At 42.1% G+C, this 23562-nt stretch overlaps 1 protein-coding gene across 2 annotated transcripts in view; it reads right to left on the bottom strand.

The window, feature by feature from the left end:
• Positions 1 to 23562, bottom strand: part of grik3 (glutamate ionotropic receptor kainate type subunit 3) — a 153212-nt gene that overhangs the window by 81406 nt on the left and 48244 nt on the right. The window lies entirely within an intron of this gene.

Here is a 23562-nt window from a genome sequence, read left to right on the forward strand (position 1 = left end):
GAATGCAAAACACTACAGACAGGATAATGAAACTAGCATGGAGCGTGGCACTTATAAACCTTTAAACAACTGAGATTTGAACACAGACGGTGCAGCAACACATACTAATATAACAATAAATAAATATAACAGGCATCAACACATACACATATAACAATAAATAAATAAAACAGGCATACAGTTGCTATATTATCCTTTGCAAAAAAAAAAAAAAAAAAAAACACTATTATGAGAATATCATATATATTTATGTTATGATAACTTTGAGCTTGATCTTGGTTTCACGGTATTGCAGCTCTTTGGGTAAATAACAGCAACTTTCCGCTGATTGTAATCTATTTTATTTTTAAATAGCATACATATAGCATAGTATTTGGTAAACTAGTAAACGTTAAATCAAAATAAACAATTGAAGTTTTTCTAAATAAAATCAAAATGCAGTATGACAGTAAAAGGACTTAGCCTAGTTGCAACGGTCTTCGCGTTTCATCATCAAACATGTATGTATGTATGCATGTATATATTTATGTATGTATGTATGAATGTATTATACTGCCCCCCAGCGCTGGTGGGCAAAGCGCGCACACCAGAAGGAGCAGCACAATGTCCATTGAAATAAAGCCTGTTGCAAAAACGTTAATTTTTTTTTTACATTTTAATGATGTTATTACTGTATGTTTTGATACGGATAATATTGCAGGGTGCCATTTTTTATTATTTAAAAACAAATTACAATGTTTTTTTTTATTTTTGGGGGGGGGTGTAAAAGATAAATGACATTTCCAACTTGATTTGAGATCCAAGTTATTTGTGTTGCAAGCGTGATCACGGAATGAAATTAAACTCATAAGTCAAGCTGCCACTGTACAATATGTTGTGCAATTTTTTTCCAATATGTTGGTTTTGTAGCCACTTAGTTCAAATTGTCCGTTGAATTGTGGCATCACAACACGATGCACACATAACCCGTGGGAACGCCTCGCACTGGATGAAATGAATCCTTTCCATTTTGCACAGCACAGGGCTAAATCTCCTTAGTGTACATTAAGTAATTGCTTGACTATACACTAATTTGACAGTTAAAGAGGGCAGAATGCACATTTCTCAGAAGCACTTTAACAAATTTGATCAGCTCCTCGGAAAAGGAAAATGCTTTGGATAATTTGCTTTTAGTGAGCTGCCATTAGTGCAGCACATTGTTCAGTAGCATTGTGCATTGAGCGAATTTTACTTTGATGCACACATTTCTACTAATGGAATATCTAAACTCCATGTTCGACAGGAGAGTAAAGCTATTAACATTGATTAGTCCAGCATCTACGAGTGGTAAATAGTAAGAATAAATGGACTAGTAAATAAATACTTATGAAGAGAAATTGCTAATTTGAGCCCGACTCTCCAACGGTATTGTATGTTAAGTAGAAGAATAAAAAAAATAATACTACAAAAAGAACAACACAGATATTCATATAATACTGCACTCATTAATATTTATTATAAACACAAACATTAATTTTGGACCAAAACTTCAAAATTGTTTGTGAAAAAATATATATTAATTAAATACAAACTATATCTAAAAGTAAAATTATTATTATTATTATTGTTACGATTATTATTATTGTTATTATTTTAGGTGATGGGATAATAAAGTCGAAAGTTAGAAAAATATCTACAAATAATCTCACTAATTCTAAATAAAAACAATTCTAATAATTTGATTAAAATTATTTCTAAATTAATTTGTTTAGTGAGTTATTTTATTATATCCACACAGAGGGTTTAAAAATAAATGAAAATATAGTCAAAAGAAAAATTTACAATGAAATCATTATCCCCAACACTAACACTAAGGCTACGTTCACACTGCAGGGCATGATACTCAATTCGGATTTTTTGTTAAATCCGATCATCTCATGTAGTCGTTCACATTCCCAAAACAAATGTAGCTTTTACTGCGGATGGAATGACTCCATGACAACACAAACATGCGTACAAATACGAGGTGCTGTGTTGACAGAAGTAAATGTGGCCGCGTAGATCTCATCATTAGGCATTTGTGGCAATTTCCAGGATTTCGTGCAACCGGAGCCAACATTTTCTTATATTTATCAGTTGGAAAGCATGTTCTTTTCACCACTGACTGTTTTCTGCTCCTTCTTCCGCATCTGTTTTGTCGAACAATTGTGACGTTTGTCGCCTTTTGATCAGATAAGTGCAACCTGCACGTCCATACTGCACACACATAAGATACATATCTGATTTATATCCACAAACAAAAGAAGCCTGGGTCAGATATTTAAAAAATATTAAATTGGATTTGTATGATGATTTAATCCCTAAACTCCTTGCAATTGTGCATTGAGAAATGTTGTTCTTAAACTGTTGGACTATTTGCTCACGCAGTTGTTCACAAAGTGGTGAACCTCGTCCCATTCTTACTTTGTGAACAAATGAGCCATTCGACGTGGCTCCTTTTATACCCAGTCATGACACTTACCTGTTTCCAATTATCCTGTTCACCTGTGGAATGTTCCAAACAGGTGTTTTTTGAGCATTCCTCAACTTTCCCAGTCTTTTGTTTCCCCTGTCCCAGATTTTTTGGTGTGTGTTGTAGGCATCAAATTCAAAATGAGAAAATATTTGCAAAAAACAAAAACAAACAATAACATTCATTACTTTGAACATTAAATAGCTTGTCTTTGTAGTGAATTCAATTGAATATAGGTTGAAAAGGATTCACAAATCATTGTATTCTGTTTTTATTTACATTTTACACGTCACGACTTCATTGGAATTAGGGTTTGTGCATGATTTGCATTTTCGTAATGAGAAATGGCTACACTTGTGACCCAAACTCTGTGAACGGTGCAGGCCTAAAGGGAATAACGATGACATGTGGTCCGACGTCAAAATGTGACATTTTCGCCTCAAGATACGAATGGAAATAAACAAAAAGACAAACCGGTCGGTGTGTTGCGTGAAGCCGTGCACGCTCCGTTGTTGTGCCCGCGAGCCAGCTTAAGTCGGCTCGCTCTCGACGGCGCCGGGTCCCGATTGAAACGCTTATTTTTAACATGCGGTGACTGGCTTCACAGAGTGAGATGTGAGTGACGGAATGACAGCATGCCAAACGGAACGACGCCGCCGCGGGTTGTTTTGCTTTTCACTTTCATGCTGCCTGCTGATTTTCTTTCATAATGTTTACTGCAATAACTTTGTGTCTTATAATTTTACTTAAGTAGGCGGAACAGGAAAAATATCACATGGAGTTTCTCTCAAAATACAAGGCACTTTTCATGTACTATGCAACAGAACAGATATAGTGTACATCTATATGTATTCGTCTTTCATATTCCATATTTGCTATATGGCATTGTTTGGGAGTGTCACCACGGTCATTATACTGTATATCCAGTCATTACTGGCTAGATCACAGATTTTGTCTGGAAAGTATCCAGACACGCTTAAAATTTTCACTCTTTTTTTATCCATCCATTTTCAACACCGCTTATCCTGGTCAGGGTCGCGGGGCGCTGGAGCCTATCCCAGCTGACTTCGGGCGAAAGGCGGACTACACCCTGAACTGGTCGCCAGTCTGTCGCAGGGCACATATAGACACGGACAACCATTCGCACTCACATTCACACAGTCACTGAGTGGGAACTGAACCCACGCTGCCTGCACCAAAGTCAGGCGAGTGCACCACTACACCATCAGTGACCTCACTCTTTTTTATATTGCAGCTATTTGTTAAAATAATTTAAGTTCATTTTTTTCCTCATTAATGTACACACATTACATATTGACAGAAAAAATAATAATTGTTGAAATGTTTGCTGATTTATTAAAAAAGAAAAACTGAAATATCACACAGTCATAAGTATTCAGACCCTTTGCTGTGACACTCATATATCTAACTCGGGTGCTGTCCATTTCTTCTGATCATCCTTAAAATGGTTCTACACCTTCATTGGAGTCCAGCTGTGTTTGATTATACTGATTGGACTTGATTAGGAAAGCCACACACCTGTCTATATAAGACCTTACAGCTCACAGTGCATGTCAGAGCAAATGAGAATCATGAGGTCAAAGGAACTGTCTGAAGAGCTCAGAGACAGAATTGTGGCAAGGCACAGATCGGACCAAGGTTACAAAAAAAATTCTGCTGCACTTAAAGTTCCTAAGAGCACAGTGGCCTCCATAATCTTTAAATGGAAGACGTTTGGGATGACCAGAACCCTTCCAAGAGCTGGCTGTCCGGCCAAACTGAGCAATTGGGGGAGAAGAACCTTGGTGAGAGAGGTAAAGAAGAACCCAAAGATCACCATGACTGAACTCCAGAGATGCAGTCGGGAGATGGGAGAAAGTTCTATAAAGTCAACCATCACTGCAGCCCTCCACCAGTTGGGGCGTTGAGGCAGTTGGGGAAGCCTCTCCTCAGTGCAAGACACATGAAAGCCCGCATGGTGTTTGCTAAAAAAAAAAAAAAAAAAAAAAAAAAAACACCTGAACGACTCCAAGATGGTGAGAAATATGATTCTCTGGTGAGACCAAGATAGAACATTTTGGCCTTAATTCTAAACAGTATTTGTGGAGAAAACCAGGCACTGCTCATCACCTGTCCAATACAGTCCCAACAGTGAAGCATGGTGGTGGCAGAATCATGCTGTGGGGGTGTTTTTCAGCTGCAAGGACAGGGAGACTGGTTGCAATCGAAGAAAAAATTAATGCAGCAAAGTACAGTGATATCGTGGACAAAAACCTTCTCCAGAGTGCTCAGAACCTCAGACTGGGCCGAAGGTTCACCTTCCAACAAGACAATGACCCTAAGCATACAGTTAAAATAACGAAGGAGTGGCTTCAGAACAACTCCGTGACTGTTCTTGAATGAGCCAGCCAGAGCCCTGACTTAAACCCAATTGAGCATCTCTGGAAAGACCTGAAAATGGCTGCCCACCAACATTCACCATCCAACGTGACAGAACTGGAGAGGGTCTGCAAGGAAGAATGGCGGAGAATCCCCAAATCCAGGTGTGAAAAACATGTTGCATCATTCCCAGAAAGACTCATGGCTGTATTAGCTCAAAAGGGTGCTTCTACTAAATTCTGAGCAAACTGTCTCAATACTTATGGCTGTGTGATATTTCAGGTTTTCTTTTTTTATATAGCTGCAAAAACTTCAACAAATCCATTTTTTTCTGTCAATATGGGGTGCTGTGTGTACATTAATGAGGAAAAAAAACTTTAATTATTTTAGCAAATGGCTGCAATATAATACAGTGATAATTTAATACTTTGAATACTTTCCGTACCCACTGTGTATATATATATATATATATATATAATCATTTACACGTGCTACTTACAGATCAGTGTGGATCTATATATATGTACCGATTATAAAACAACTTAAGATCTAGAAATTTTTACATACATTTCTGCGTCCATCTCGAACTTGACAACCTCAACTGACCCATCACACAATGCAAAATGAAGCGGGAACATTAAAGAGCTGTTCTCTGCCAACCTTGTCAATGTATACATAGAAAATACATACAAGTCGTGGCAGTGCATGACAAAAATAAAAAAAAGGGATCCACCAAACAAACCTCTTTTGACCTGAAGCTATTTTGTAATCCTGTTCCTGAAACATCTTTCTGCGCCACAAATTCAACAATATCAGGTGTCAAATCTCGATTAGCAGCCCATTTCAGAATTTAAGTGGTCGTCGGTATAACATCAAGTAGACAAAATTACTAACAACAGGTACTTATATAGAAAAATTGCAGTTAATGTGTTCTCTATCCCTACAGGCAATCTTGCACTCGCAACTCGGATGTTTGACAACCCTGATCTATAGAAAAAGATATGGGATATTTGGTCATATTGTTGGTTGATGCCCATAAGGTTCACACACGGTATGTACTGCAGTATCCATGGAGCTTGTTTAGAGCGAACTGCCAGTGCTACTATCTCGTGATGCTTGTGTTTGTGTTTGGAATTTCCTGGACTCTCCCCTTGAATCACTTCCAATCACCCTCGAACTCAGGCCATGTTGGTTTTCATAATAACCGCCGCAAAAAAAGACAAAGCGTCACCCGGGCCGGCTTTTACAGGCCCTTTCATCAAGAATTCAGTCATCCGTAATTTGTAACGACGCAACAACAATAATGTCGACAGCCCGCGTGAGTCAATTTGTCAGCTTTAATCAACGATTGCTATCGTGACAGGAAATTAAAAAATGCTGCTACGCTTAAAAGGCTAGCTTGTTCATCAACTCGGACGATAATGTTCTCGCTTCTAGCTTTCGCTCTTTTTGCGGTGCTAAAACCTGTCAGATATGAAGCTAGAAAGCTGATAAGTTAGCACTTACATTAGCATTAGCAAAAACAACATTATGGATGTTTTCACTGTTGTTTGAATGTTTGGTTTTACACTGTTGCTGACCAGAAAGCAGCATTTAGTGAAGCATGTCAATTTCTCACATGAATTAAAGTGGAGTCTTGCTACAGTTTGTAAACAAGTTTGGCGTGCAGAACCAAAGACAATGTGGAGACAATTAGCGTTCCAGTAGATGTTGACATGTTGTCACTCTGCAACGGTGTGTGCAGTGTTGCCTTGAGTTACACATTTAATCTGTTCGGTGACCACGCTCGTAACTCAAAACACATATCTCAAATCATCTTCCCCCATTGAAATGAATAGAAATGACATTCATCTGGACTAGCACCCCGGATAAAACACACAATGTAATGTTGTTAAATAAATAGAACTCTACAGTATAGTACTTTGTAGAAGCATAAAGTAACAACATAATGAAATAGAATGTAAAGAATTAAACAGTTTGAGCATCATGATTGATCAATTATGCGGGGGTTATATGATATAGATGCATACGGATATACAGTACATGCAGAACACAGTAACAACTGCTCAGTAAGCTGCAGTAATATTAATTCTCAGGGCATTGAATTGATCACAACTGGACTCTTCTGTTTGTCTTAGAAGATGTTTCGCCTCTCATCTGAGCAGGCTTCAACAGTTCATGCAACAAGGCTGAGGACGCATGAGCCTGATTTGGAGTGGAGAAACTCAAATCGGGATAGTGTGTCCTAACTAAGTCTGCTTAGATGAGAGGCAAAATGTCTTCTAAGTCAAACAAAACAGTTGCAATTGATTCAATTTCCTGAGAATGAAATGATCTCAATGAGTGACAATATTCACAGGCAGTAAGGCGTTTTTCACAGAGAGTAAAGGATATATGACTGTGAGTATTGTTATTTTTTCTGTCAACAATTGTTGCTGCACCGCTTGTATTCAAAAATTCATTGCATTAAGGGTGATATCACTGCAACATCGATGCTAGTAGTTAGTTGCTAGTCAAGTTTACTGCAACCATCTAGCATTCCCATGCCAAATTTTAGCTCGCAAATCAAAGCAATAACGAGCGACAGCTTGTATGTCAAAGAACTTGCAAGTTGGGTCACTTTTAAGTCGAGGTACAACTTTATGTTCATGATTATGTTCCAGGGTTCTCCGCAACTCCTTTGATCTGCTTACTCTGACTTGGTTCTTGACATTTTGAAATATAACCTTTATTAATTCCACTTACACTGGACATAAATTGCAATATACCAGCATCAATGCCATCCTTCATCTCCAGTTGAGTAAATAAAGCCCCCTGCTTTGAAGCAAAACAGCATTGGCCAATCTTGGCGTGTGGTGTTCAAAGCGAACGTTTGACAGTGATGACAGGAAAGCGCTGACAGGCCAGGGTGCAGCAAAATGCCACAAATGAGGATTAATGTTTTACAAGATGGTGGGAGAATTATAATTATGGAACTTTGTGTGATTGTGTGTGACCATATCAATGTCACCGACTCAAATTTTGGCAAATGTTTGTCTTGGATGAAATATACGTATAGAACACACACCTACAGTAGAATGTATTAACATACTGTATTTTGTCCCAGAAAGAATAGCCCGGGGCATTTATTTACTCATTGAGATGTTCACTACTGCTGTGGCCTTTATTTGTATTGTACACAGTTTTGGAAGAATATAAAACAATTTGACAAAGTTGACTCCAAGTCAAGTGATTCTGGACTGACGATGTGGATAAATGGCAAGAGCAAGGAACTGTGCTGAAAAAGAAAAGTGCCTTAGCTCAACAGTGTGTAAACATGGACACGACATTGTGGAGTCGTAAAGAAGTTAAAATCCTCTCCACATAATGTACGATCAGCTTTAACAATGCGCAGGTACATATTTTAAAACATTTGACAAGATTCCACACTTGTATTCATCTGAAAGACTGTTCGTGTGCTTTATTGCTGCTGTTTTAGTTAGCAACAGGTTTCAAATGGGCTCAGAGCATCATTCATTCAAAATTGTTTCCATCCATCCATTTTCCAAGCCACTTATCCTCACAAGGGTCGCGGGCGAGCTGGAGCCTATCCCAGCTATCTTTGGTCAGGAGGCGGGGTACACCTTGAACTGGTTGCCAGCCAATCGCAGGGCACACAGAAACAAACAACCATTTGCACTCACATTCACACCTGGGGGCAATTTAGAGACTAACATACCATGCATGTTTTTGGGATGTGGGAGGAAACCGGAGTGCCCGGAGAAAACCCACCCGGGCACGGGTAGAACATGCAAACTCCACACAGGCGGGCCCGGGATTTGAACCCCGGTCCTCAGAACTGTGAGGCAGATGTGCTAACCAGTCCGTCACCATGCCGGCTTGTCTATGACCTAACTTATAATTACTTATCATTATATTTCCCCCGGCAATTAACTGAGGCAGGACATCTTATCAAGTCGAGGCCTTGAGGAAATGCTCTTTTTTTTTCAGCGGCGCAAGCCCATTATTTTCTTTTTCCTGCTAAGTTATTATTATTTTATACTTTTTATACTGTTTGAGTGGAGGCTTTGAAGAAATACAGTACAAATTCTTTCATGATTGGTGTATATTTCTTTCTTTTTGAGAATTTTTTTTTATTTTGGTTTCTTGCATCTTATAAAGAGTGGCATTGACCACAGGGGAGAAATTGTTGTTTATGATGCACAAATGACAGCATGTTGTCATTGCACATACGCCATGTAGCGCAACAGAAGACTGAGAGCGAGAGGGGAATAGATGTGAGTTTAAATATAACCGGATGCTTTGAAGTTATTATGATGGAAATGAAAGAAATTTATTAAAGAGTACGTTCTTTTATGGTCCAAAGCGATACATCATGTCAAAAACTGCAACGTGAATGTCGGCACCTTTTACACAGGCTCGTTTATTATCATATAAATTGAACACAGGGCCTAGCCGTTTTAATTATGCTCCATGTGGACTTTCCATCGAGGGCCTTATTTATTTGATACGATGAGTAGCACTCATCGCGACGCGCTATAATGTCGCTCGCTGTCGCTCCTCTGTCAGAGTCCTGTCAGTTAACAACACATTTGTAAAATCTCATTTTATGCTCAAGCGGTTTTGCTTGGGCAATTTATCGCAGCTATCGCTCAGCCTCTCGTGTTCGCTGCTCGCCACCCCCCGAAGCTTCCCCACCCCCACACTCTCCGTTCTCCACCCACTCGTCCCAGTTTAGTGAGATGTTTTGATCTCATTATCATTCCCAAACAGTCACACGGGATAATCTGTCAGGGTAGGAAGTGTGCAGGGCACCCCGGTCATGATTAGGGTTGCCGGGCATGCTACGAATAGAAAATGCCTCCTCCTTTCGCTGATTTTAATGAGTGTGCAATGTATACGCTCACTGGGCACAAGATTAGGAACACCTCCACAAGCTTATGAGAGTCAGTTCAGGAATTGTACTGGCCTTTGCAAAGAGGATCAAGCAGTGGTTCTCAAAGTTTTGATACCAAGTACCACCTAAAATAATTCTTAGCTCTCCAAGTACCACCATCATGACCAACAGTAAAATAGAGAATCCTAATAGTAGGCTTTAGTGTTCATTAACAACACTGCCAAGGTTTTATTCCTAAAAAGTATGTCTTGTGTTATTGTAGGCCACCGTTACTTTATACACAGTTTGAACATTAACACCTGCGATTGGCTGGCGACCAGTTCAGGGTGTACCCCGCCTCTCGCCCAAAGATGACTGGGATAGGCTCCAGCACGCCCGCGACCCTTGTTAGGATGAAGCGGTACGGAAGATGGCAGGAACATTAACACTGCGCCTAAATATAGGAAAATGAAATAACACTGTAAACTGTTCATACATTGTACATGTACAGGCAAATTGTCCATAAAAGTTAAATAAAAACATTACCGAAACAAAAGTTTAGAAACAAACAGTTCTTTGTCATGGTCTGAGTTTTGGTTTGGATTGTGTTTGATTTTGTTTCATGTTTTCCTGTGTCCCATGTTTTTCATGTCTTGTGTGCTCACTTAGTTATTGTGTCCACCTGTTCTCGTCAACCTACCTTGTGTCGACCAATCAGCTCCCTCCAGCGCTTCGTGTCTTGTCCAGGTGTTCCTCGTTGTCTCGTCAATTTGTTTGTATTTAGTTCCCTTGTTTCTTTCAGTTCTTGTTGGTTCATTGTCTGTGTCTTTGTCACGCTGTTGTCACCAGTAGTGTTGCTCAGTCATGTCTTGTTTCCAATTTCAGGTTTAGTCAAGTGTTTCTTTGTTACTTTGATTATTTAACTTACTAAATTAACTTATTAAATTAATATCACTTTTCATATCATTAGAGAAAGCCTGTGTACCACTACGGGTTATCGTACCACAATTTGAGAATCACTGGAATAAAGCATAGCTTTCATACATCTGAGGGATGTTCAATACCACTTTTTTTTAGACCGATGACCGATGTATTTACTCTTGAGTACTCACCTATACCAATACCGAGTACCGATACCACTAGACTGAAGATGCAAAATTCAAGCACCTACTGCCTCCATACACTATATCTCTAAGCATATAGCCATTTCAGCCAATCACAAGTCCACAGAAAGCAATTTCCTGAAGACACAACTGCAGAAAGTGGGAACACAAAAAAAGCATATTACATATGGGGTGAAGTGGAGTTACTGCAGGAAAGAAATTACTGCCAGAGTAACTGTGTGCAGTGTAATGTAATGTGTCATGTCTAGAATACAGTAAGTTTAAAAGTCAAAATGTAAAATAAATAAATGTTTCTGTAGCTACATCCCAAAATCTATTCCAAAGGTGTTTGAGAAAATACATTTTAGCATAGCCGTAACTAAAAAAGGATATTTTGCACATTCAGTTGAATGCGAAAAGCCCATATGAAGGCTTGGCTTGTGAAGCTTGAGGGAAGATGCTTTTTTATTTATATTGAATGAGACCTTTTTAGATGGAGAGTGGCTCTTTTCATTTAACATTTTGAATGGGTCTTTGTTGGTATTTCTGGATTGGATGGTGCATTTTTTTCTTCATTTTTGAATGGGTTAGGTTGGGAGGTGAGTAATATTTAACTCAACATTCATGTTTGTGTTCTTCAGTGAAAGCATTGATTGTTCAATAAAATAGCTGACAATTCAAAATCATAGTATTATTTTGAATGGATGTCGAGGAAAAAACAAACTTCACATAAATTCATGTATTTCCCATAGAAAGTTTCCAATTTCAAAGACCCCTAATGATGACGACAAACAATGGACTTCGTTTTCCCTTGCCCGGACGCGGGTCACCGGGGCCCCCCACTGGAGCCAGGCCTGGTGGTGGGGCTCGAAGGCGAGCGCCTGGTGGCCGGGCCTGCATCCATGGGGCCCGGCCGGGCACAGCCCGAAAGGGTAACGTGGGTCCCCCTTCCCATGGGCTCACCACCTAGTGAGGGGCCATAGGGGTCGGGTGCAGTGTGAGCTGGGCGGTGGCCGAAGGACGGGGACCTTGGCGATCCGATCCCCGGCTACAGAAGCTGGCTCTAGGGACGTGGAATGTCACCTCTCTGGCAGGGAAGGAGCCCGAGCTGGTGTGTGAGGTCGAGAAGTTCCGACTCGATATAGTCGGACTCGCCTCCACACACACCTTGGGCTCTGGTACCAGTCCTCTCGAGAGGGGTTGGACTCTCTTCCACTCTGGAGTTGCCCATGGTGAGAGGCGCCGAGCAGGTGTGGGTATACTTATTGCCCCCCGGCTCGGCGCCTGTACGTTGGGGTTCACCCCGGTGGACGAGAGGGTAGCCTCCCTCCGCCTTCGGGTGGGGGGACGGGTTGTTGTTTGTGCCTATGCAACAAACAGCAGTTCAGAGTACCCACCCTTTTTGGAGTCCTTGGAGGGGGTGCTGGAAGGGAGTGATTGGGAGGAACGGCCCCCCCGATCAGAACCCGAGCGGTCTTCTGTTATTGGACTTCTGTGCTCGTCACGGATTGTCCATAATGAACACCATGTTCAAGCATAAGGGTGTCCACACGTGCACTTGGCACCTGGACACCCTAGGTCGCAGTTCGATGATCGACTTTGTGGTCGTGTCATCGGACTTGCGGCCGCATGTCTTGGACACTCGGGTGAAGAGAGGGGCGGAGCTGTCAACTGATCACCACCTGGTGGTGAGTTGGCTCCGATGGTGGGGGAAGATGCCGGTCCGACGTGGCAGGCCCAAACGTATTGTGAGGGTCTGCTGGGAACGTCTGGCAGAATCCCCTGTCAAAAGGACTTTCAACTCCCACCTCCGACAGAACTTTGCTCATGTTCCGGGGGAAGCGGGGGACATCGAGTCCGAGTGGACCATGTTCCGCGCCTCCATTGCTGAGGCGGCCGACCGGAGCTGTAGCCGTAAGGTGGTCGGTGCCTGTCGTGGCGGCAATCCCCGAACCCGTTGGTGGACACCAACGGTGAGGGATGCCGTCAAGCTGAAGAAGGAGTTCTATCGGGCCTTTTTGGCCTGTGGGACTCCTGAGGCAGCTGGCCAAGCGGAATGCAGCTCTGGTGGTCGCTGAAGCAAAAACCCGGGCATGGGAGGAGTTCGGTGAGGCCATGGAGAAAGACTTCCGGACGGCTTCGAGGAAATTCTGGTCCACCATCCGACGTCTCAGGAGAGGAAAGCAGTGCACCACCAACACTGTGTATAGTGGGGATGGGGCGCTGCTTAGTTCGACTCGGGACGTTGTGAGTCGGTGGGGAGAATACTTCGAAGACCTCCTCAATTCCACCGACACGCCTTCCCATGAGGAAGCAGAGTGTGGGTTCTCTGAGGCGGGCTCTCCTATCTCTGGGTTTGAGGTCACCGAGGTAGTTAAAAAGCTCCTCGGTGGCAGGGCCCCGGGGGTGGATGAGATTCGCCCGGAGTTCCTAAAGGCTCTGGATGTTGTGGGGCTGTCCTGGTTGACACGCCTCTGCAACATCGCGTGGACATCGGGGACAGTGCCTCTGGATTGGCAGACTGGGGTGGTGGTCCCCCTTTTTAAGAAGGGGGACCGGAGGGTGTGTTCCAACTACAGGGGGATCACACTGCTCAGCCTCCCTGGTAAGGTCTATTCAGGGGTGCTGGAGAGGAGGGTCCGTCAGGAAGTCGAATCTCAGATTCAGGAGGAGCAGTGTGGTTTTCGTCCTGGCCGTGGAACAGTGGACCAGCTCTACAACCTCGGCAGGGTCCTCGAGGGTGCATGGGAGTTCGCCCAACCAGTCTACATGTGTTTTGTGGACTTGGAGAAGGCATTCGACCGTGTCCCTCGGGGAGTCCTGTGGAGAGTGCTTCGGGAGTGTGGGGTACCGAACCCCCTGATACGGGCTGTTCGGTCCCTGTACGACCGGAGTCAGAGTTTGGTCCGCATATCCGGCAGTAAGTCGGACTCGTTCCCGGTGAGGGTTGGACTCCGCCAAGGCTGCCCTTTGTCGCTGATTCTGTTCATAACTTTTATGGACAGAATTTCTAGGCGCAGCCGAGGCGTAGAAGGGGTCCGGTTTGGTGGCCTCAGTATTACATCTCTGCTTTTTGCTGATGATGTGGTTCTGTTGGCTTCATCAAGCCATGAGCTCCAACTCTCACTGGAGCAGTTCGCAGCCGAGTGTGAAGTGGCTGGGATGAGAATCAGCACCTCCAAATCTGAGACCATGGTCCTCAGTCGGAAAAGGGTGGCATGCCCTCTCCAGGTCGGGGATGAGATCCTGCCCCAAGTGGAGGAGTTCAAGTATCTTGGGGTCTTGTTCACAAGTGAGGGAAGAATGGAACGGGAGATCGACAGGCGGATCGGTGCAGCGTCTGCAGTGATGCGGACTTTGTATCGGTCCGTTGTGGTAAAGAAAGAGCTAAGCCGAAAGGCGACGCTCTCAATTTACCGGTCGATCTTCGTTCCTACCCTCACCTATGGTCATGAGCTGTGGGTCGTGACCGAAAGAACAAGATCCCGGATACAAGCGGCCGAAATGAGTTTCCTCCGCAGGGTGTCCGGGCTCTCCCTTAGAGATAGGGTGAGAAGCTCGATCATCCGGGAGGATCTCAGGGTAGAGCCGCTGCTCCTCCGCATTGAGAGGAGCCAGATGAGGTGGCTGGGGCATCTGATTCGGATGCCTCCCGGACGCCTCCCTGGTGAGGTGTTCCGGGCATGTCCCACCGGGAGGAGACCCCGGGGACGACCCAGGACACGCTGGAGAGACTACATCCTTCGGCTGGCCTGGGAACACTTCGGGATCCCCCCCGGAAGAGCTGGATGAAGTGGCTGGGGAGAGGGAAGTCTGGGTGTCCCTGCTGAAGCTACTGCCCCCGCGACCCGACCCGGATAAGCGGTAGAAAATGGATGGATGGATGGAAGTTTCCAATTTGCAATAGTATTTCTAAAATTCCCTGTCTTATTGTCCCATGGAAATGTACCAGGAACTTTACGGATTGTCAAGTTAATCAACAACTATTTTGAGAATCGATTAATCATTTAGAGATATTGTTCAACTTAAAATTGTCCAAATCCTCTGATTTCAGCCTCTGAACAGTAAATATTTTTTTATTTCTACTATATTTCTGTAGTCCTCCATGAAAGCAGACTAATTAACTTTGTGTTTAATCAAAACAAGACATTTGCAAACATCTGCTTTTAGTTTGGAAAACAATGATCAAAAGATTTGGGATTATTCTGACAGTTTTTACGGATCAAACCAGTCACTGAATCATAAACAATGTTTGTTCATTTTCTGCACTGTCAATTTGAAATATTGTCTTGTTTTTTTCATAAGGGGATGGAAATTTTAAAATGTTTTATTTTATTTTATTTTTTATATATAAAAAAAAATCAACAGATTATTCCATTATTAAAACAATTGTGTGTTGCAACCCGAGTTTAGAGATTTTTTTAAATGTAAACTAATATATGTTCCTTGGCTCAATAAAGGTGAAGAAACACTAATCTCAGGGGTATAGCTAACCTTCAAGTGAATCATTACTTTCATCCATACTGTGCAACTCAACTGAAATGCCTCCAGAACAAAACAGAGACAGACGTCCCCAACATAAATCTGTGCAAATCTAAGCAATATATTTTTGAACGGGCAAACCTTTCCGTGCTTAAAATGATGACAGAATTCAGTGCACAGAATATTATTCATGAATGTGTTTTTTCAATTTTTTTTTGAAGCTGTAGCCGTAGCCTCACGCTTTCTCAAAGTTCAAAACAAAGTCAAACATATCAGGTTTGGAGTTTGCTACATCAGAAGCATGTGTAAGCAGTGAAGCAAATATCTGCCAGGAAGGTCAAATCGAGTCATTTGTGCAGGCCCGCCTGGTGCAGCGCTATAAAAGTGTGTTCCTACAGCGCTAAGTACACAGGTTATTCATTTGAATGGTACTGCTCCCGCCTGGGCAGAGAACTCCCCAGCGCTGAACTCCGGCTCAGCGTAATAGCCTTTCCACCTCAAGGCTTCAGCAGAGAGTTTTATGTTCGAATTCTTGGTGATGGGTCACTTGGGAGGGGCTGTGGGGTTTAATTTTGATTCCACGCACTTTAGAAGACCTTTTAATTTGACGGGCAGGAGCCCAATAGACTCATCCCTGGGGTGAACGCGGTGCACTTCGGATGCATGGTTGGTCTCTCTCTGAAGTGGAAATCACAAGGTTAGGCAACTAAATAAAAAGTGTATAGCCTAATTGTTATTGATTTTTCTTGCATCTAAAACACAATAGAAACACATTGTTTAAGTTAATTCATCTTCCTATAAGGGTGCGTTCACACACTTGAGAGGTTTGCCTGTCAAACTCATTTTTGTCACAGGCCACATCATAGTTATGGTTTGCCGTTAGGACTGTGAACATCATATACTACATTTATTGGATCATTGAAATGTATTATTATACAGTATATTGTCGCTGTTGGGCAGAAACCTTGTATGGCCACATATGGTCAATTTCCTACTAATAATCAGTCCCCACTTGGTCTGTTTTTTTCTTTTTTTTACAATTTATTAACCAATCTGAAGTGTTAAAAATAGCTTGAGAACCAATCTATTAACTCTCTTGGATATTACAACTGTCTGACAAGTGTCATAACTCCACCTCTTCTCGATCCTGCAAGAGCCTTGTAACATTACATCACCTCAAGATTTAAATAGTTACATTTTGGGGCTCTCTCTGTAGTGCCTTGAAATACCACAAGATGGTGCCAAAGCCCTAGCTAACAGGAAAGTAGTAATTATTGTCAAAGAATTAGGTTGAAGCGATACATCTTGATGGTTGTAAGATCTTTGTACGTTGTGGAGGAGCGATGGTTAGCCTGAAGTTACAAAGAGTCTTCCCCGCATGTGTATGATTTTGCTCTACATTTTTTCGCAATTAAATTATCTGTTCGTCATGCATATTTAAGGATAATACTTTAATATGTGTTTGAAATGATAAAGCGTTTTGATCCTAGTATGTGGTATTTGATGGTTTAAACTACAGTATTAACATAGGCAATTATAACACATTTTAAGGGTCAAGGACATCTGTTTTTATTTGTTGTTCCCCCCCCCCGCTAATCACAGCAGGGAAAGGTCCATATTACAATCACATTTACTATCTAATTGGATTGCGACTTTATGCAGACGCCGGTGTGAATACTAATTGACTCGGGACCGAATATGCAAACGGTCAGAATCATTGAACAGAAGGAAGATTCGATTACCAGTCTGCCCTGGTGCTCAGTTTATTTTGAAAACATTCCAAAAAGACAAAATGAAATAACTGAAAAACTGCTAATACTTCCAAACCATCCATCCATCCATCCATCGATTTTCTTTACCGCTTCTCCTCACAAGGCTCGTGGGCTGCTGGAGCCTATCCCAGCCATCTTCGGGCGGGAGGCGGGGGGGACCCTGAACCGGTCACCAGCCAATCGCAGAGCACATAGAAACAAACAACCATTCGCACTCACACATTCACATTGTTTTGGGGATGTGGGAGGAAACCAGAGTGCCCGGAGAAAACCCACCCAGGCACGGGGAGAACATGCAAGCTCCACACAGGCGGGGCCGGGATTTGAACCATGGTCCCCAGAACTGTGAGGCAGATATGCTAACCAGTCGTCCACCGTGCCGGCACTTCCAAACCAATCAAGAATAAAATTACAAGTCTACATTTTGGACATGATGATGCCTCTGCCTATTGGGGCTTCAACACCAGGAGACCATCTAGACCAGGAGTGGGCAAGCTTTTCTGCTCAATGCTGAGATTAGATTTTTCAAACAAACAGATGTATGCGCTTCATAATACAATGATCCCTTCTCTTTATTTCTACTTGGTGTTGTCGTGAATAACTTGCGAGAGGACTGGTCACATTGACATGACTTACACAAAATGGAGTCCATTTTTTAGTCTGAATTATTCGTACTGTCATGAGCTGCCTTGCAGTACTATTGTTGGAGCCTGGGTGGCACTTTGCGCCCTCTCGCCCTCTCTCTCTCCCCTCCCCTCTCTCTTTCCAGCACCTTCCTCGGCCGCGCACCTGTCACCAATCAGCCCTCATTACCACCTGCATTTAAGCCTGCCTGATCCCGGAAATCCTTGCCAGAGTATTGCAGCTTCTCCAGTGGTACAACGGCTCCCCAGTCTCCAAGTAAACTACGCAATTCCTTGTCATCGTTCTGACCTCCGTGTCTTTCCTTGTCCTCAGTGTTTCCTCCGTGTCCTTCGCCAAGTGGATTTATGCCACCTCGCCGACAAGCCAGCCGCCAGTCCTCGTCACTACCTGCCACGCATTCTCTGCCCCAACAACCCACCAGCGCATCTCAAGGACCATTTCCATTTCCCTTTTCAATAAACTGTTCATCACAACCTCTCAGCCTCCGCCTGCTCTTCGGTCCAGTCTCAATCCGTTCGTGACACGTTCTTTATTTCTATTGAGAGGAGTTGGACATTTTCACTGGCTTATATCTATTGTTCCATTGATTTCCATTGTGCACCGTGACTGTTATCATGAAGGGCAAGGTGCAAAATTGCCAACAGTCCATAACAATTCTTTCATATAAACAAATGGCAGTGAACAGACCAGGACAGAGATCGTCCAATGACAAGAGTCACCCTCTTTTTTTCCCCTTCTCCAAAGTCACTGCTAAATATAAAGCTGACCTACTTATTATTCCAATGGACTCCACACACAGACACACACAACATTAACATGGACAAATGAGGGGGGAGGTGCGGGTCAGACCATTCGGGACACCTTTGGCTAGTTTCTGGGACATGAGGCGCTCAAACGGAAAGGAACTTCCAGTGTCCACATCCCCTGGAAAAAAAATCCTAGCATGTTGGAATTGAAGCTGAAGGCACTCAATCTCTTCCTTCAACTTTCTGGTGGCACGAGAGCGGAGATTATTCCCCCAGAGGAGCCTCCAAGAGGGGGCAGGGGGTGCGGTACAGTGCACTCATGAGGATTAGCGAGAGTGCTGGCGGCGCTAGGATGGGAAGGACCAGCCAGCCGAGAAACATTAACATACGCCCGATGAACACAATTGGACATTAAAGGTACTAAAGGTGGACGTTTTCGACGTTCACAGACGGCTGTAAAAATCTGTGGCATTAAAAAAGCCACTCTAATAAAAGAGTATGTCCTCGCCATTGACAGCGGGTAGTAACAGCTCACTTGTGTGTTTTACCATCTCACGAATATTACACTTCCAGATGGTTGTCACATTATCATTTTCCTATGCAGGATAACAATGCAAAGATAAGATGATTAAACAAAGGAATTACTTTTTTTTCTCTTTTTCAAAATTAGGGGTCGGTGTGTTTAATGAGTTTGGAATTTGTTTATTTATTAGTTTGTGGAACTCCCTGACTAGGGGTTTCCATATCAGGATAGTGATATTTCAGACAGCAGGGATGGGTAGGTGCATAGTAGGATGGATGGATGATGGATAGATGGATGGGTGAGTGAGTTGTTATGTGGATGGATGGATGGATGGGCAGCTGGATGAACAGACAATCAAATGGATTAATGGATAGTCACCTACACCTCCACTCATAGATTAAGATAAAATATTCTTAGGTAAATACATATACAATTACAAAAACGATATATAGTACAACAAATAGTGTCAGATCAGGTTGTGTGGCCTTTAGTTACCTTATCTTCTCTTGGATCCAATATTATCAATTAGTACAGTACTACTGCTATTACTACTGAGGTACTGGTATAGTATTATATTTGGCTCAAATTGTGCATTGTAGACTGATTTGGCAGTTCGAGGTCTCCACAGTGCCCAAATGATGTACAACCTGGCCACAACTCAATTTTTACATACAATTATCAACCACGATTTAGCTTTGGTATGCCATGAAATAAATCTTACCCCCTTACCCTAAAAATATAACAGAATTTTGATGGTTTTAACAAGCCGTCTCACCCGAGCGCTTAATAGCTTCATTAACATTCTGAAGAACTCTCCTCATTACGTGATTTTGGTCAACTCTGATGGCGACATGAGAGACTAGAAAGATTCATTCTCAGGAGATCCAAAATACGCAACCCAAAGTTCAACATTCAAATTATTCAGGTATGGAGGCGCTGAGTACGTTTGGAAACAGACCAAGAACTCCATTAGGATGCTTTGAAAAAAATCTGTCATCAGTGTTTCATTGCATTGTACACATGCTAATAAAGTCCAATGACAACATTGTGAGGGAAGACAAATGAATGAATATGCAAAGCAGTTGTCCTTGAAACTGTCACGGTTTACTGTATGATATGGCAGCTTCCAAATTATTATTTTTTTTCCTGCTCATGCACAGAAAAACCCTCGGCATGCTGAAAAAAGGAATATATTGAAATTCGATGCAGTTTTTTTGTTTTTGATAAAAATCTTCAAATTAAAGCAATAATACATTTCGGCAGAATTATTGGATTAGTAATATCAATTTGAGGAAAAGTGATGGTCAAGTAATCGTTTTTATGCAGAATTACACTGAATGTTCTGAATTCTTGTTTCCAGTTGTTGCCAGTCGATCTAACTGAGGTCATGTTTTCCCCTTCTTTCGACAGCAAACTAATAAAGTGCATGTAGAGCAGCCAAGTATTTTGACTCAGTAATCAACAATTACCAATTAATGATCAATTAATTGATTGTTATGTCCATTCCCAATTTAGTTTCCCAAATGCATGTGTGAAATTCAATGCCCACCAAATCACTTTTTGTGCCCCACTAAAGCAATCGAGTGTGTCTATTTCCTGTTTCTGGCTAAATGGATTTGTTCTTTTCATTTTGGCAGAAAATCTGTATAAAAATTGTAATTTTGCTGCAGTTTTTACAGCTATTCCTAGCATTTTTTTGATTTTGCCAAATCCCTTCCAAACATCACTGTTTTCCATGGCTTCTGATTTCAGTTATAAATTGTTGTAAAAAAAAAGAAAATTTTGAATGACATGAAGGCGCAATTATTTATCTGTAATAATATGATGAGGTGATTATTTACCTAAACTGTGATGCCAATTAGTTTGACTCCTCCGCATTTACCAAATTTAGAGGTGTACTTAAACCACTTAGATCATGAACACTACTTATTTTTTTCTGAAATAATTGTATAAGATGTTCTTTTTCAAGCCCTGTTTTGAACGGAGCAGTCCTATTCCATGTAAATGAGCCAGGCCTCCCCTCTCCCCCTCAGGGGCCTACGCCAACTGCAGCTTTCGCTACCACGCTAGCAGGTTGTGACGAGGTGAGTGACTACTTCTTGCAAAGATGGCAACCCTAAGTCTGAAGAAAATAGCGGGCACAAAAAATCTGAATAGGCGAAGACCTGATGATAGGATCCACAGAAAGAAAAAAAAACATGCGAATAGGTAAATTTGTGGTTTGTGAAAACCACAAATAGGTGGAAGCTCTCTGTATTACTCTGTCGCCATACCTCCTTGGCTCCTATATGTAGTTTTCCCATGACATTAGGCACTGCCATGTTGTTGGTTGATTGTTTTGTTTCAGTGCTTGTGAGTGTTTGAATAGAAAATCCTCCTGACAAACAAATACTGATCATGTGATGGAAAACTATCTATATACCCTGCAGTGGCAGCTCAAGCCAAAAAAACAATGTGCCAGTTTGGACTTGGTGGAACTTCTGTCTCAATAGGACTGAAAATCGCCTCACTCAGGGTTTATGAGAGCATAAAGTAGAGGCAATGCGTGAGTAACTGTTTTATTTTGATCGAGTGGCAATTCCATAACTCGGGGGCCCGACGGGAGGAGCTAAAAAGCTCTCTGTGCCAAACACGACCGTGGGAGTCTGTCGGGGAACAATTTGCTGAATGGAACAATAACGCTGCAAAGCTCAGAGCTGACAAATTCATTATCCACACAAACCACCTGGCTAACAGCTTTTCTTTGGAGTGTTTTTGTTTTTTTGCCACTTTCAAATACCTGCACAGTGCACACGCTGCATTTTTCCATCGGGCCGCCATAGTTCCGAGGCCCTAGTGTCAAATCAAGGTCATGTTTTAAAATCCACAGTTTTTCCCCAATGCTGCTGCTGTAAAGCAAATATGCTTCTTTTAGTTCATGCACGGCGTGCAGTATGGCCAGTTCATCAAAAATGCAGTTTGAGGGTAACACGAGAGGCCTTCTTCATGATTAGAAGGAATATAGAAATACTCTCGGTGGGAGTGATGAGGTTAGTAGATGATGACTTTTCACCTCTGTAGCAGTTAATCCAATTAATGGAGAGAAAGTTGGTCTCTAGGCTCCCTTTTTTGGCTATTTCACTCGAATGTAAACGCTTGCATATTCCTTGTAAAGTCACACACCCCCTTCTTCATCCCAAAAGAGTTGGTGCACCCCCTCTCCTATGCAAACATCCTAAATAGTCTCTCCCCAACATTTTCCTCCTCGTCTTATCCCTGCACACACCTTCAATAGTCTTTTGGAAACTTCTCAAGCAATGCAGCTGGGTCATTTTCACATAATTTGCACAATAACAGTAAAGTTTTCTACAAAGTTTCAGTTTCATAACTCAATGTGCTTGACATGATTAAAAGCATTTAAAAACAAAGAAAAAAAACAGCTTGTAAACATTTAAAACTAAGAGAAAAATAAAAAATACAATGAAAACGGCGTACAGTGCAAAAAAAGCTCATTTAAAAGTGGAATTGCTCTAAAAAGCATGAGGAAAAAAAGAAGAGTTTTTAACCTGGATTTAAAAACATTCACACTTGGGGCTGACGTCACTTCTGTTGGCAACTTATTCCATTTGTGTGCAGCATAATAGCTAAATGCTGCTTCACCGCTAAATGCTGCTTTGGACTGTGTGTGTGTGTGCTCCACTATTTGCCCCGAGTCTGTAGATCTCAGAGCCCTACTGGGTTTAAATTTCATTAGCATTTCCTTCATGTATTTAGGACCTAAACCATTCAGTCTTTTATAGACCAGTAGCAGACTTTAAAATCTATTCTAAAGCTGACTGGGAGTCAGTGGAGAGACTTTAGAATTGGAGTAATATGTCCTGACCACTTGGTTCCGAACAGAACCGGAGTTGCAGCGTTCTGAATGAGCTGCAGCTGTTTAATGCTTTTCTGAGGGAGTCCAGTCAGAAGACCATTACAGTCATGAAGTCTACTTGAGATAAAAGCATGGATGAGCTTCTCCTGCTCTGCTTGCCACATGCAAGCCTTCACTCTGGATATGTTCTTCAGCTGTTTTAGAAGGCTGCTTTAGTAATTGATTTGGTATGACTGTTGAAATCAGGTCGAAATCTATTAGTACACCAAGGTTTCAGACGTGTTCTTTATTTTTTAAAGAGAGTGACTGCAAGTATTTGCTAATAGCAATCTTTTTGTTCTTAGTTTTCTTGTGGTTTAATTGAAAAAGGTTTTGGCTCAGTTATTTATCTGTTTCAGACAGTGACACAACACCTCAATTGAACTGTTGTCATCTGGAGACACTGCTGGATATAACTGTGTGTCATCTGCATAGCTATGATAGTCAACATTAGGTTCTGAAGAATTTGACCCATGGGTAGCATATACAGGCTGAACAGGAGGGTTCAAAGAACTGACCCTTCAGAGACCGCATAGGTCATTGCCATTCAATGAAAATGAAATAACTCCTTTCCTCCAGGTAGGAACTGAACCATGTAAGGATGTTCCATTTAGTCCTACCCATGTTTACAACCTGTTCAGCAATATATGATG

Source organism: Phyllopteryx taeniolatus, chromosome 6, assembly GCF_024500385.1.
Source record: "Phyllopteryx taeniolatus isolate TA_2022b chromosome 6, UOR_Ptae_1.2, whole genome shotgun sequence".
NCBI classification, from domain to species: Eukaryota; Metazoa; Chordata; class Actinopteri; order Syngnathiformes; family Syngnathidae; genus Phyllopteryx; species Phyllopteryx taeniolatus.